General features: G+C 42.7%; 1 protein-coding gene across 4 annotated transcripts in view; it reads left to right on the top strand.

Annotated features, from left to right (window-relative positions):
- The first annotated feature begins 1,779 nt into the window (after positions 1-1,779).
- FAM120B (family with sequence similarity 120 member B) overlaps positions 1,780-16,550 on the top strand; it is a 52,268-nt gene continuing 37,497 nt past the window's right edge. For 2 of the 4 annotated variants that reach the window (XM_067465535.1, XM_060753777.2), the window contains exon 1: positions 1,783-1,991. The gene's annotated coding sequence lies outside the window, so the exon portion shown is untranslated. Of the gene's footprint in view, positions 1,992-16,550 lie in introns of all 4 variants that reach the window. The other 2 variants (XR_009629933.2, XM_067465539.1) reach the window with 2 other exon arrangements.

Here is a 16,550-nt window from a genome sequence, read left to right as displayed (position 1 = left end):
GTAGAGTGGGTCACGAGTACTCTGTGTGTCAAGTTTGGGCCTAGTCTGTGATTTGTAGGGGCTATAATGTTCTGTGGGAAGTGAATCGGGTGAAGGAACTGCAAATCCCATCATTCATGACCCATCCTGCCCTAAACCGCACCATTGGGCCTCTGTATGCCAAGTTTGGTCCTGATCCGTTATTGGTGTGAGCCATTGGTGTGGGCCACAGTGCTCTAAGGAAGTGTGTTAAAGTACTGTAAGTCCTGTCATCCATGGTCCACCCTCCCTCAAACTGCACCAAGATATTGAGTGGGTCTTGTGGGGGGGGGGGGGTCTGTGTGCCAGGTTTGGTCTTGTTCGGTCATTCTTGAGGCCCACAAGGTGTTTTGGACTTCAACTCCAATCATTCCCGACAGCCTCAGGCCCCTTTCCTTTTCCCTCTGCTACCTCGGAATGTATCTGTATCTGTCCGAACGTATCTCCTCTACGTCCCACCCCGAAATCTAAGATCATCTGGGGAGGCCCTGCTCTCGACCCCACCACTCTCACAAGTGAGGTTGGTGGGGACGAGGAGCAGGGCTTTCTCAGTGGTAGCCCCTCGCCTGTGGAACTCACTCCCGGGGGAAATCAGGGCATCATCATCCCTCCTCTCCTTCAGGAGGAGGGTGAAGACGTGGTTATGGGACCAGGGCTTCGGACAACCAGGCAATTAGATAAGACAATCAGGTGAATAAGAACAACAGGATTGAGGAAGTGGAATGGAAAACTAGAACTATGAGTTAGCGATCGCTGACCGTGTAAAAGAGGAATTGGGTTTGTATTGGTTTTTATTGCTTTTATTGATATAATGCATGATCTAGTGTGATGTAATTGTGTAACTGTGTAATTTTGTGTCTTGATCTGTACTGCAGGCATCGAATTGTGCCTTGCTTCTGTAAGCTGCCCAGAGTCCCCTTCGGGGTGAGAAGGGCGGGGTAAAAGAACCCCAAATAAATACCTCGGAATGTTGAGGCTGGCCAATCAGAGACCATATGCAAATTGTACCACAGTGGCAGCCAATCAGAACGCTGCCACATACACTTCCCTCTCCTTCTCCCTCCACATACAAACACTGACTTTTATTATATAGATAGATAGATAGGGTGCATCTACACTGTGGAATAAATGCAGTTTGACCCCACTTTAACTGCCCTGTAGCTCGATGCTATGTGAGGCACCAGCACTTCAGTATCGACACACCCAGTGATCCATGCACACAATTGTTTTAAAACATTGGGCACAATACTGCTTTCAGAATGTGTCCATGAAACGTACAATCAATCCCGTGTTTAGACCCATCGCGTCTCTCTCTCTTGGAGCGTCTCTATCTTCGGTGCGGGCGGGAACGAGAAACATGCCCCTGCACCGAATGTGAAGGTCACGTGACGGACCAAGAGACAACATTCGCTGAGCGCCGGAGAAACAGAGAGGAAAGAAAGAAGGAAGCTGGCGCATGCGCAGTCTCGCGTCTTTAAGTGTGCAAAGAGGTTGTTGACACGGAGCTCGGGGTACACTTATCTTCCGGTTCCAATTAGGTGCATCTAAAAGAAAGGGATACAACCCTGGTTTACTGGTAGGAGAGCATGCAGGGCGCTATGGGAAAAGTCTGAGAAAAGAGTGTTGCGGAAAGTGTAATGATATATAATGTCACTGCCATATAATGCATATATGAATCTAAACTTACCATATACTGCATTATTTATGTTGCATTATTTATATTGTATATATTGCATTATAATTATTACTATTATTTACAGAGGGGAAGCATTGTTTTGATTTCTCAGCACTGTCTGCAAACGGAGCGTGACAGCTCTCCAAGGGTTTTCTTTCTTGAGTTATACCCTCAGCTCTGCCCCGCACATGGACGATTAGGAAGGCGAAGGGGAACCGGAAGTTTATGCGCAGGCGCAGTCGGACTAGAGCCCTCGGAGTCGCAGCTTCGAAGAAAAGCGAGGCGGTTGCTCAGTCGGGTCAGTGCTGCCGGCGGGGAAGGAAGCAGCATGGGGGCGGGTGTCAATCTGTATTCATCCTACAGTGTAGATCAGGCCTGTGCCAACTTGGGCCCTCCAGGTATTTGGCCTTCAGCTCCCACCATTCCTCACAGCCTCAGGCCCCTTCTTTAAGCGGCTGAGGGGGGAAAGGAAGGGGCCTGAGGCTGTGAGGAATGGTGGGAGCTGAAGGCCAAAACACCTGGAGGGCCCAAGTTGGCCCAAACCTGGTATAGATGCATCTTTAGTTTCAGCACAGCAGAAGGTGTGCATCTGTACTGCAGAATAAATGCAGCTTGACCCTGCTTGAACTGTCCTGGCTCAGTGCTATGAGATTCTGGGGATTATAGTTTCCCAAGGTCTTTAAAAGCCTCTGCCAAGGAGCGCTGGTGCTTCACCAAACTAATAATAATAATATATTATAATTATATATTTTATGTTAAATGTAATATTACTAATAATATTACAATATAATTGTATAGTACAATATAGTGATGTATAGCGCTGATATTGTACTGTGCTAACACACACACACACACACACACATATATATCTTGTAAGCCACTCTGAGTCCCCTTCGGGGTGAGAAGGGCGGCATAAATGTCGCAAATAAATAAACAAACTATAACTCCCATCATCCCATGGCATTGAGCCACAGCAGTTCAAATGGGATCAAACTGCATTCTGTCCTCTGATCTGTCTAAGCAGCCAATGCATCAACTGACTGTTTCAGGTTCCGACCCAGTTTACCTGTCAGAACGCATCTCTCCCTATGAACCATCTAGGCCAGTGGTTCTCAACCTGTGGGTCCCCAGGTGTTTTGGCCTACAATTCCCAGAAATCCCAGCCAGTTTACCAGCTGTTGGGATTTCTGGGAGTTGAAGGCCAAAACATTTGGGGACCCACAGGTTGAGAACCACTGATCTAGGCAGTTAAGATCGTCTGGAGAGGCCTCTTCGCAGATGCGATTGGTGGGAATGAGCAACAGTGCCTTCTCAGCAGTGGCCCCTCAGCTATGGAATGACCTTCCTAGAGATTAGATCGGCCCCTTCCCTCTGAACATTTCGAAAGAGAGTCAAAACCTGGCTGTTTGAGCAGGTGTTTGTAGACACAGTGTAACAGACTAATTGAGATCCATGGAACGATTGGACGATGCGACGGAAAAATGATTTTAATGATAAGATGCCGAGGACTTGTGTTTTATGGTTTTTATTGTTTTGTTGCTTTTATATGGTTTATATTATTTGTAATGTTCTAACTATATTTTATGTTGATGAACCAGCCTGGACACAGCAAATTATTTGAGAACACAGAAATGCTGGACCACACCAACAACCACCATGTCAGACTACACAGAGAAGCCATTGAAATCCACAAACATGTGGACAATTTCAACAGAAAGGAAGAGACCATGAAAATGAACAAAATCTGGCTACCAGTATTAAAAAACTCTAAAATTATAACAGCAAAACAACAGAGAGGAAACCACCAGGCACAGATTAACACCTCCCAGCAAGAGATTTTCCCAGGCTCAGGCAGGCCTTCAAATGCTAATGAAGGTGATCAGCTAAACATTCACACCTAACTGCAGCAGGGAAGAGCTCCTTGCCCCACCCCAGCCATTCCACAGATATATAAACCCATTGTCCTAATTCCAACAGACCTCACTACCTCTGAGGATGCTTGCCATAGATGCAGGCGAAACGTCAGGAGAAATGCCTCTAGAACATGGCTCTATAGCCCAAAAAAAACCCCACAAGAACCTAGTGATTCCAGCCATGAAAGCCTTCGACAATACACTTTAAAAGTAGTTACTGTACAATTAAACAGGAAATAACACTTTCAAAACAGGAACATATTTTTTTTAATTTTGTTACATAGTGCAGTTGAGAAGAGTAATGACACCACTGATATTGAGTTGCATTGTTACTAGGCTTTGAACTCGAGGCTAGGCTAGAATAAAGCGGTTCAGGCTAGAGCAGTGAGTAATATGTCCATAGCTCGGCCCACGCCTGCAGTTTCCTTGCTTGCTTACTTACTTAGACGCTCCCTCGTTGTCCGAGTATGATGGCCTTCCAAGTGTAGTGTCTTGGTAGTGGATACGTAGGTGACTGTGGAGCCCTATTCTTGATCCACATATTCTTCCACAGTGAGGGCATCAATTTCCAGGTGGAAGGCAGTCCCAGTCAGAGTTGGCTTGATGAGCCTTCCTCTTGGCATGTTTCTCCCTTTCGCCCACTATTCATGCCTTTTCAAATTCCACAGCACTGCTGGTCACAGCAGACCTCCAGTTAGTGCGCTCAATGTTCTCTGTGTCTATGCCATAGTTTTTAAGGTTGGCTTTAAGCCCATCTTTAAATCTCTTTTCGTGTCCACCAACATTCCATTTTCTGTTCTTGAGTTGGGAGTATAGTAGCTGCTTTGGGAGATGGTCATCGGGCATTCAGACAACGTGGCCAGTCTAGTGAAGTTGGTGGTGTAGGAGCATTGCTTCAATGCTGGTGGTGATGGTTCTTCCAGCACACTGACATTTATCTGCCTGTCACTATTTTCTATTTTTCCACCGGGTTATGAAGATGATGTGCCTAATTTTGAAGTAGTTTGCATGATGATGTTCCAAACAAACACCGATACCCCTCAAATGTGCGGCTTTTTCCATTCGGCGATGAAACAGATCCTCTCAAAAGTTATTTAAATTAGAGAAGTTGACTTCTGCTTTCTCAGTGGACCAGAAAGCTGTGTTGAGAATAATCAAGAGCTGGGGGGAAAAATCCAAATCTTGAGGAAAGCGCGTTGATATTAAACAATTTCCGATTATTATTTTCAGGGTGTGTGGAAGCCTCATGCATAAATGTTTGGCAATGACTCCTATACATTTTATTTTGTGTCATTTATTGGCTCTATGGATAAATAATATTAGGCCATTTAAAGTTACTGTGGGGATGCATTTCCAGATTTTACGTGGACACCACAAATAATAATAATAATGATAATGATAATAATGATAATAATAATAAAGCCTATTAAAATGAAGGACCTCCAGCCCAAGCATACCATAGAATCCCACTGTTGGACCTGGGAAAAGCCTAGAATTTGTATATTTTTTTCAGGCATGGATAAATGAAACCACAAATACTGGCCTTAAAAAAAGAGTGTACCACTTCCCTTTGAAGCATTGAGGAATGGGATATACTCCCAAACAGAAGAGGGCTTTTTTCATTTTTGGAGTACACTCTAAGTTGGTGATCCATAAGATCCCTGGAGAGCCTCAAGGGCAGAAAATGGACCCTTGTGCCCAACACAGATGCTTCCTCGTGCTGCAAGGTTGTGACACATTTTAATTGATGATAAGTTGAAACAATGAGTACAGTTTGGGAAATCTTTGTCCTTGCTTTTAAGCTCAAAATCCTTACACAGGTTGAGTATCCCATATCCAAAATGCTTGGGACCAGAAGTGTTTCAGATGCTGAAACACCTTTATTTGTATATATGTACATAATGAGATATCTTGGAGAGGGGACCCACGTCTAAACATGGAATTCATTGATGTTTCATATTCATTTATACACATAACCTAAAGATAATTTTATACAAAGTATTATTAATAATTGTGTGCACCAGATACAGTTTGTGTGCTTGGAACCATTAGAAAGTCAAGCCTTTACTATTTCAGCTACACAGACAATTTGGATTTTGGAATATTTTAGAATTCTGAATAGTCTTGCAAACTGTATAGTCTTACATTGAAACTTTTAGATATCTTTCAAACAAATCAATTCTGGACTTTGTTAAGTGTGCTATGTCGAATCCTGGAAATTTAAAGGGCAAGAGGGTTGTATAACTAGAAAAAAAGTTGTATCTGTGCACAAGGTTCCTGACAGTTTTGCTTTAAACTTCTTTCCTTTTTGTGCATTACTGTGTGAAGGAACTTGTAAATTGCAACTTGTGACTTGCTTATGAGAGGCAGAGATTTTTAAAGTGTCAAGCTAGGAAGCAAAGCTGCAGGCAGCTTTTGAAGTTTCAAGTTAACTATCCTTCATCGCCTCCTTGGAGTAGAACATACCAAATGCAACACTTTGGAGGGAATTTGTAACTGAAAATGTGAGAAATCAACAGTGAAAATTACAAATGGCAACCTAATTAAAATGTGCAGTGAATTTCTTTGTTATTTATGTACAATGAGTGGGAATTCGTTTCACTAACATAAAACAAAGACAAGTAAGTCTTACATCATTGCAGACTGGGATTCTGATATTACCACTTTCAGAGAGAATTTCATGGTTTAACAAGTGCTGTTTCTTAATTTACCACTGAGTTGAGATTTCTGACCTTTGTGCTAATAGAAGGGAAAGAGAACGAGCCAGATTTTACCGTTTGGAGATGGCTTTCTAATTTCAGCTAATGAGAAGGGGAGGAAGAGAGGGATACAGATATCTATATAAATAAAAATGTAATCTTCGTTTGTGGGATTAGCATAATTTGGACACAATACACCTATCAGGCCAACAAGTGACCATCACTCATAAACACAGCAGAAGAGACTTAAAAAGCCAAAAACAAAAAAATACATTACAACGCATGTGCAAAACCACATATATACACATATACACAAATAAATATAGACATATATACACACACAAAACACAAATACCCAGACTGGGCCACAGCAATGGATCAAATAGCTGCTTCTGGGTTGCCAGTCCCCTGTTGGAATTTTGACTCCACCAACATGAACAACAGACTGTTTTCCAATAGTCTAATCAGTTTTGAAGGTAGTCTTCCAAGCAGCTTTAACTGCTAATGTCCAAGGAGCCTGTGTATTCTTCCATGCTCCTCTTATGAGCATAGAATTAGCAGTTTTTACAAATCTTACTAAAGTTATTTTTGATAATTCCCAAAATGCCCCAGCCATCATCATTGGCCGCTCTTAATGAGTTCAAGTCCCCAGGGCCAGATCAACTACACCCAAGAGTACTGAAGGAACTAGCGGAAGTCATTTCGGAACCATTGGCAACCATCTTTGAGAGTTCTTGGAGAACGGGAGAAGTTCCAGCAGATTGGAGGAGGGCCAATGTGGTCCCAATCTTCAAGAAGGGAAAAAAAGATGACCCAAACAACTACCGTCCGGTCAGCCTCACGTCGATACCGGGCAAGATTCTGGAAAAGATTGTTAAGGAAGCGGTCTGCAAACACTTAGAAACAAATGCAGTCATCGCTAATAGTCAACATGGATTTATCAAAAACAAGTCATGCCAGACTAATCTGATCTCTTTCTTCGATAGAGCTACAAGCTGGGTAGATGCGGGGAATGCCGTGGATGTGGCGTACCTGGATTTCAGTAAGGCCTTCGACAAGGTCCCCCATGACCTTCTGGCAAGGAAACTAGTCCAATGTGGGCTAGGCAAAACTACGGTGAGGTGGATCTGTAATTGGTTAAGTGGACGAACACAGAGAGTGCTCACTAATGCTTCCTCTTCATCTTGGAAAGAAGTGACAAGTGGAGTGCCGCAGGGTTCCGTCCTGGGCCCGGTCCTGTTCAACATCTTTATTAATGACTTAGATGAAGGGCTAGAAGGCATGATCATCAAGTTTGCAGACGACACCAAATTGGGAGGGATAGCCAATAGTCCAGAGGACAGGAGCAGAATTCAAAAAGATCTTGACAGATTAGAGAGATGGGCCAAAACTAACAAAATGAAGTTCAACAGTGACAAATGCAAGATACTCCACTTTGGCAGAAAAAATGAAATGCAAAGATACAGAATGGGGGACGCCTGGCTCGAGAGCAGTACGTGTGAAAAAGATCTTGGAGTCCTCGTGGACAACAAGTTAAACATGAGCCAACAATGTGATGTGGCGGCAAAAAAAGCCAATGGGATTTTGGCCTGCATCAATAGGAGCATAGTGTCTAGATCTAAGGAAGTAATGCTACCCCTCTATTCTGCTTTGGTTAGACCACATCTGGAATATTGTGTCCAGTTCTGGGCACCACAATTCAAGAGAGATATTGACAAGCTGGAATGTGTCCAGAGGAGGGCGACTAAAATGATCAAGGGTCTGGAGAACAAGCCCTATGAGGAGCGGCTTAGGGAACTGGGCATGTTTAGCCTGAAGAAGAGAAGGCTGAGAGGAGATATGATAGCCATGTATAAATATGTGAGAGGAAGCCACAGGGAGGAGGGAGCAAGCTTGTTTTCTGCTTCCTTGGAGACTAGGACGCGGAACAATGGCTTCAAACTACAAGAGAGGAGATTCCATCTGAACATTAGGAAGAACTTCCTGACTGTGAGAGCCGTTCAGCAGTGGAACTCTCTGCCCCGGAGTGTGGTGGAGGCTCCTTCTTTGGAAGCTTTTAAGCAGAGGCTGGATGGCCATTTGTCAGGGGTGATTTGAATGCAATATTCCTGCTTCTTGGCAGGGGGTTGGACTGGATGGCCCATGAGGTCTCTTCCAACTCTTTGATTCTATGATTCTATGATTCTATGATTTATTTTTACATGTATCCGTTCCCTTTTTCCATTTTCTAGCCTAAACTAACTAGCTAAAATATAGGAATGCAGTAGAGGGGGAAATGAGGCAGCACCTTTAAGACTGACTGGTTTTATTTCTGTAAGAATGCTACATCTGAAGAAGTAAGTTTATAGTCATGAAAAAAGTCTTAAAAGGAAAATTGTTTTAAAAGTGATGCCACATTTCTTTTCCTTCTCTGCCTTTCAACATCCTTTTTATGCTGCAAGAGACTTGTCATGGGTCCATCATTCTAAAGTATTTCATGTCCATTACACCCTATGGAAGATATACTCCTCAATGTCACAGACTAAAACCGGGGCATGTGTGGCCAACTAACAGCAAAGTAGCAAAAAGTAATGAATGGGGAAACACACAAGCTAGGAGAGGCTGCAGCAGTTTGTTTTTGGTTAAGCCAACTGGGAAAGGCAAGATTCTATTGTAGGGGACCCCCTGCTTGGGGTCCTTGCTGAGTCCGTCACAGAGGGCAGCAAAATGAAGAGAGTCTAGTCTCCAGAGGTAAAGCAGAAGTCTCTTTATTTCAAGTGTGGCCACACAGGGAGAAACAGCAAGACAAACCAGTGTCTTCAAAAAAAGCTGTCTCTCCTATTTGGATATTTCAGTCACCTTATATACATGTCTTTTCACTGTGTCATGGGCACACACCTCTCTTATCGGATCAACCATTCAAAAACATGTTTTTCTCATATTTTGCCACTTCAGTGTCTTTCACTGCTAACCTTCTACAAACTACGTAAACACACACATTATTGTTACAGATAAGCATTTTGGGTGTTAACCCACCCTGAGTACTCCCTAGGCGAACTTGACAATACAGTATCTTGTGTCTTCCAGATTCATTATCTCCTCTTAGCTTTTGGTCTTCTGAAGGCCAGAGGAGAGGGACAAGCCTCTCTTTAGGTTTGCATTTCAGCACTTAAACACTTCTAAGTTCTGTTAACCCTTTCACTCCTCCCTTTTCTTTTTGCGAAAGCTGATCATACAGAAGCTGAAGCAAGATCAATATCTAGTTATAACATTTTTACGATACCCTGGCATTTGGGAACCGCACTTGTGGTGAACTTATAACACATCTTCATGATGATGGGAAAACACATCACAATTATAAAAAATACAATAATCAACAGGACAATACCCAGGAACAATCCCTTTAGCCATCCGAAATCTGGTAACCCTGAGGTTAGCCAATTCCACCAACTTTCACCTGTTGGGGAGTAGATAGATTGTACCATAGCAACAATCTTCTCACAGGTGGGGTAATGTCCTAAATGTGTACTAACGGCAACTGTAGTATTTAGAGTCACACAAGTTTCTTCTTGGCACAGGTATGGCATCAGGATGCTACAGTCTAAGTCATAGAATCATATCAGAATCACATCAAGGAGAGCTCTTGTGCACACACACATTCATTCATACTCATGCACACACAGGCCTCCTCCGGCGAAGATGATCAGTCTTTTCCGAGGAAGCGTGGACGCTCTGTTGCTGCAGTTCAGGAAGCATGGAGATTGTCAGGGGTCCCCTGCATTTATAGGCCAAAATCCATTTTTCTTCATTTCAACAGTCAGGTTTCTCTGTCCTCTTATTAAAGGACACTATGTCTTTGTTCTCTCCAAAGTTCAAGACATTCGCATTCCAGGCCTCATGACTTATGGGGTACCTCCTGCACATATCCTGCACTCCTTACATGCTCGGCCGCACACCTCATTGTCCATTGTTGTTCAGTTATGCCTTACTGCCTCCTCGCTTCGACTGCCAAGTTCGTCCCATATCATAACTCCACGTTGGTTTTTCTTCAGGCCTGTTTCTTCTCTTTTACATGCATTCAAACATTCATTCCTCACATATTCCTCCCCTTGATACATAAATGCTAATTTATCGTATCACATACATGATCCATACATGATAAGCAATTCAGTGTTGGTTATACTTATAATCAAACTTGATTAAGTGTAGAGTACATTTCTTTAGGTTAATATTGAACTTCTATGATTAATCAAACATCATAGTTCATAATTGTGTTTCTAAACACGTTAACTTGTTTTCAAATATAGATAATCGATTTGTCAATCCTGTCATTCATCTAAGAGGCCATAAGATCCAAATGATTAGCAGCAATATAAGTATCCCTATACATACTATTGGATGTATCCTGTGAAGATATCATACCAGTGGTGTTCTGTTTGTGTTTCCCCATCAGACCAATATAAATCATTAGGTGATATAGCACATAGGCATTACATTCCATTGTCATATACCATGGTTTTGGGCTTTAGCTTTTGTAACCTGCAGATTGCATCTGCCATTTCCAATGCACATGGTTCAACTTGTTTTACTGTTAAAGGACATACATATCCCATTTCTCATTTATTGCATCTATCAATATCAATTGTTTCATTCAAATTTGTATATTTGGACCTTGTGCATATGGTTTTCTTGGATAACAAATATGGAACCCAGAACCATTTCCCCACATGCATAGGCATAGGAACTATATCACAAACCAAATTTTCTTCAATATTGACCATTTTTCCCAAGGTTTCCAGTTCCAATCTTAGTATATCATCTTCCCAAGAACATTTGACAAGCTTACTTCATCCTTTATAATCTGTTCTTAACCAATAATGTAATTTTGTTAATTCTAGGAAGACTTCTGAGTGTCCTCCCATTATTAACATCAACATTTTTCTCTCCAATCTCTCAAATTTATTTCCATAGTCAAACAACTCATAGACTTACTTATTTGTTGTAAGGTTTCATTTTTAGCTTTCATTAAAGCAACCAAGGATGATTCAGCTGGTCAAATATACTTAATTGCAATCCGGCAGTAATCCCATGAGTCCTGAATGTTCCCACAAACATTTGCTGGGGGACATGAGAGAAGCCTCGCAGGATTGCAAGACATCCGGGCGTCCCCTGGGCAACGTCTTCGTAGACGGCCGATTCTCTCAACCCAGAAGCAACCAGAGACGACCAGGATTACCACCTCACCCGCCTCATAGGAAACCTGCTACAAAACAGGAGCTTCTTTGTTGAGTTCCAGGGCCAGAGAAGCAGATGGCGGAAACAGAAGAACGGCCTGCCTCAGGGGAGCGTGCTTGCTCCATCCATGTTCAACATCTACACAAATGACCAGCCACTGCCAGAAGGGACAGAAAGTTTCATCTATGCTGATGATCGTGCCATTACTGCTCAAGCAGGGAGCTTTGAGATGGTAGAACAGAAGCTTTCCGAAGCTCTAGGTGCTCTTACTGCCTATTACAGGGAAAACCAACTGATCCCTAATCCATCTAAAACACAGACATGCGCCTTTCACCTTAAGAACAGACAAGCTTCCCGAGCTCTGAGGATTAGCTGGGAAGGAATCCCACTGGAGCATTGCAGCACACCCAAATCCCTGGGAGTCACTTTGGACCGTGCTCTAACCTACAAGAAGCACTGCCTGAACATCAAACAAAAAGTGGGTGCTAGAAACAACATCATACGAAAGCTGACTGGCACAACCTGGGGATCACAACCAGACACAGTGAAGACATCTGCCCTTGCGCTATGCTACTCTGCTGCTGAGTATGCATGCCCAGTGTGGAACACATCTCTCCACACTAAAACAGTAGATGTGGCTCTTAATGAGACATGCCGCATTATCACAGGGTGTCTGCGACCCACACCACTGGAAAAATTACACTGCTTAGCCGGTATTGCACCACCTGACATCCACCGGGAAGTAGCAGCCAATAGTGAAAGGACCAAGGCAGAGACATCTCCAGCTCATCCCCTATTTGGCTATCAGCCAGCACGTCAATGACTTAAATCAAGACATAGTTTTCTTAGATCTACAGAGACACTCGCTGGAACACCCCAGCAAGCGAGAGTCCAAAAGTGGCAGGCCCAAATCCAGCACCTCAATTCATGGGTGATATCAGATGAGAGACTTCCCCCTGGGCACTCAGAAGACTGGGCGACTTGGAAGGCACTGAACAGACTGCGCTCTGGCACTACGAGATGCAGAGCCAATCTTAAGAAATGGGGCCACAGGGTGGAATCCTCAGCATGCGAGTGCGGAGAAGAACAAACCACTGACCACCTGCTGCAATGCACCCTGAGCCCTGCCACATGCACGATGGAGGACCTTCTTGCGGCAACCCCAGAGGCACTCCAAGTGGCCAGATACTGATCAAAGGACATTTAACCAAATACCAAATTTGCAAAATCTGTGTGGTTTTTTTCTCTTTCTTTCTTTCTTTTCTTTTTCTTTTTAATCTCTGTGTTTGTTTTGCTCTGTTAGAATTGTAATACAATGGTTGCTGATGACACGATAAATAAATAAAATCACATTTGCTATTTGAAAAATCCCATATACCAAAGCTGTACTTCTCTATTTGAAGCTCAATATTCTCCATCCATTGTATTCTCTGTCTTTCCTTCTATCACTTGGTTGATCTGATTCAAAACATCATTTCATCCTTATTTTTTTCTATACCCTTTATACAATAAATCTTATACTTTATACCATATATTGCTTTCATTCGTGTTAGAGCAATTGTTCTTTACCAGTCATGTATTATTATTATTATTATTATTGCACTCCTTAAAAACTATAAAACACAAACAATACATATATTTACTGTTCCAATTAATAGTCCAATTGCAATTTTTTTCATAAGCTTTGCATCCTTTTAATTGGTGGCCAGTTGCATTCCTGTTTAGAAACCAAATAAAGGGGGATATGATAGCCATGTATAAATATGTGAGAGGAAGCCACAGGGAGGAGGGAGCAAGCCCGCCCTCTGCCCCCCTGGAGACTAGGACGCGGAACAATGGCTTCAAACTACAAGAAAGGAGATTCCATCTGAACATGAGGAAGAACTTCCTGACTGTAAGAGCCGTTCAGCAGTGGAACTCTCTGCCCCGGAGTGTGGTGGAGGCTTCTTCTTTGGAGGCTTTTAAGCAGAGGCTGGATGGCCATCTGTCAGGGGTGATTTGAATGCAATATTCCTGCTTCTTGGCAGAATGGGGTTGGACTGGATGTCCCATGAGGTCTCTTCCAACTCTTTGATTCTATGATTCTATGATTCTATGAAAACTGTTAATTAACTTGCACAGCTTTCCAAGTTTTTCCTGGTTCGGATGAACCCACTTCTGTTTGTCATTAGCCTGTAATCAATAAGGATGAGGGTCTTCTGCTCAAAACTGCAAACACTTTATGAAAACTATCATAAATAAGAGTGAGACTAAATAAAATCTAAAATTACATATGTCATGAAGGACTTTTCAATGATTTTAAAGCATAGGTTCTTTTTAGTGCAATTTCCAGTGTGAGAAGGTATATAAGATTACAGAAAACATTTAGACAAAGAATGACATTGGACATACAGACATACAGATTCTATGCAACTACATTGGATTTACAATTACATTGGTTAACAAACAAACAAAGGGGAATTATATTTTCACTCAACATTCATCCACATGCATCCAAATATTACCATATCCTTTTCTCCCTCCTTGGAGAAGCACCTGTAAGGCCAGACCCTGCTTTCCTGCAGCCTGCCAATGCACAGTTCCATAACTTCCATAATGCCATAACTTCAAAACACTGAAATGCCAAAACTTCTTTCCCTAAGCACAATGCCAAGGACCAGACCTCTGTTTTCCATACAGCAGAACCTGACTTCCTGCACAAAATCTAAGACTCCAAAAGCGCACTTCTTCCTCTTCCCTTGAGAAAGAAGCCCCAAAGTGTCCAGAATCATGCTTTCCCATAGCATATCTGACACTCTCTAAATACACTACCTCTGTCCTTCCCATGGAGCAGAGCATGTAAGTACTGGAGTCTGTGTCTATTTTTTCTCTGAAAGTGCCTAATGCAACCTGTCTCACTAAAAGCGGAATAAAAGAACCTATTTAATGTTTTTAAAAGTACTTATGACACATATGGTCCCTTTCTGTATCCAATTCATCCTGCCTTTCCTTCGGTTAAACCCTTACATACATTCTTGAATCTAGATGGTTGGCAGCTATGTAACGAAGGCATTGCCTTACTATTTTCAAATCATAAGTTCCAGTTTCTGGGCATCTGGGATTTAAATTAAATTTCAGCCATTCCACCTGACACAGAAATTGCAATTTCTGGGCATTGTTACATCCTGGCATCTGTTGCCTAAACTTAGAGAAATTCTTAACCATACATACCAATGGGCTTGAGCATTTCTTACTCCCTTTTTGCCCCATTTTCCTAAGGGTGGTGCCTATTCAGTTGTGTCACACTCCCAAACAGACAATACTTTCCAACCTTCCACCCTTCTGGCGCCTGTTTACTAGTCTAGACTTTCCCTTTCCCCAAGAAAAACTCTACTCGCCTGGTCACGATGACTTGCGTTCCCTGACGTTCCTGGGGATGAGATTTCCAACTTTCCTCTCAAGTGGAGCGTTCCTGCTGGCGAGGGCACCCAACAAAGATGAACAAAAGGATCGGTCTGTTGTTTTGGGATCCCTTCTCGACCTCTGTTGATACATCCCAATTGGGCAGCCTTCGCCTTCAGGAATGGGTTGCCAACAACCTCTAGAATCTCATCAAACTGGCACCTCTGCTATATCTCGGCGGAACCTCCAGAAATGTAGGGGACCCCCTGCTTGGGGTCCTTGCTGAGTCCGTCACAGAGGGCAGCAAAATGAAGAGAGTCTAGTCTCCAGAGGTAAAGCAGAAGTCTCTTTATTTCAAGTGTGGCCACACAGGGAGAAACAGCAAGACAAACCAGTGTCTTCAAAAAAAGCTGTCTCTCCTATTTGGATATTTCAGTCACCTTATATACATGTCTTTTCACTGTGTCATGGGCACACACCTCTCTTATCGGATCAACCATTCAAAAACATGTTTTTCTCATATTTTGCCACTTCAGTGTCTTTCACTGCTAACCTTCTACAAACTACGTAAACACACACATTATTGTTACAGATAAGCATTTTGGGTGTTAACCCACCCTGAGTACTCCCTAGGCGAACTTGACAATACAGTATCTTGTGTCTTCCAGATTCATTATCTCCTCTTAGCTTTTGGTCTTCTGAAGGCCAGAGGAGAGGGACAAGCCTCTCTTTAGGTTTGCATTTCAGCACTTAAACACTTCTAAGTTCTGTTAACCCTTTCACTATCATGTCCTCTCTTCTCTTTCTCTGCACAAGAAGGAAGGGCTCAGTTTGAATTTGGGGCCCTTCCACAAAAACATATAACCTTGAATATCAAGGCAGAAAATCCCACAAAATCTTCTTTGAACTGTGCTATCTGAGTCCACACTGCCATATATTCCAGTTCAAAGAAGATAATGTGGGATTTTATTCAGTTGTGAGGATGGGGCCTCTATTTGTAGCTTCTGAAGGAAGCTGAATACAAAAGGGTAGGATGAGGAGAAACTGGGACAGTTTCTAGGCAGTTGAAAAAGTGGGATATCAGAAAATCAATCCAAACTATCCCTGTCAAATCAGGACAGTTAGGGTATGGGAACCACGTTGTGGGCCACTGGTTTTGTTTTTACAACCCCCCCCCCCCAATGCTCTGTATTTTCTCACAGTGTCACTGTAAAACTGGCTTTGATTCATCATTGAAAAATTGTTGCATTGGGGAGAATTGATCATCTGTTTGTTGTGTTTTTCTAGCAATAACAATAACTTTCCCATGTTGCATTGGATGCCATTCAGTTGATTCAAAATCCTTCCCACGCACCCTATGTAGGAAATTAACGTGTACTGCACACACACACATGTATGTGTGTGTGAAAAAGAGAAAAAGAAGGAGAGAAGCAGGGTGGGAGGTCGAGCTGTTCTTCTGGCTTCCCTTTCCAGGATAGAGAGTCTTCAAAGATTTCAAGATTTTTTTTAAAAAAAACTTGAAAGCACACCTCTCTCGGTATTTTGGGCTCCTTCAGTGGCTCTGTGGTCAATAACTAGAAATGTTTCCCCTTTGAATTTCTACTTATTCTAGCATGATTCATGGTCAGCTTCTGACAGATTAGCGGACCT

This window comes from Anolis sagrei, chromosome 1 (genome assembly GCF_037176765.1).
Source record: "Anolis sagrei isolate rAnoSag1 chromosome 1, rAnoSag1.mat, whole genome shotgun sequence".
NCBI lineage: Eukaryota > Metazoa > Chordata > Lepidosauria > Squamata > Dactyloidae > Anolis > Anolis sagrei.
The sequence above is the reverse complement of the archived record's forward strand: the minus strand, read 5'-3'. Positions and strand labels throughout refer to the sequence as shown.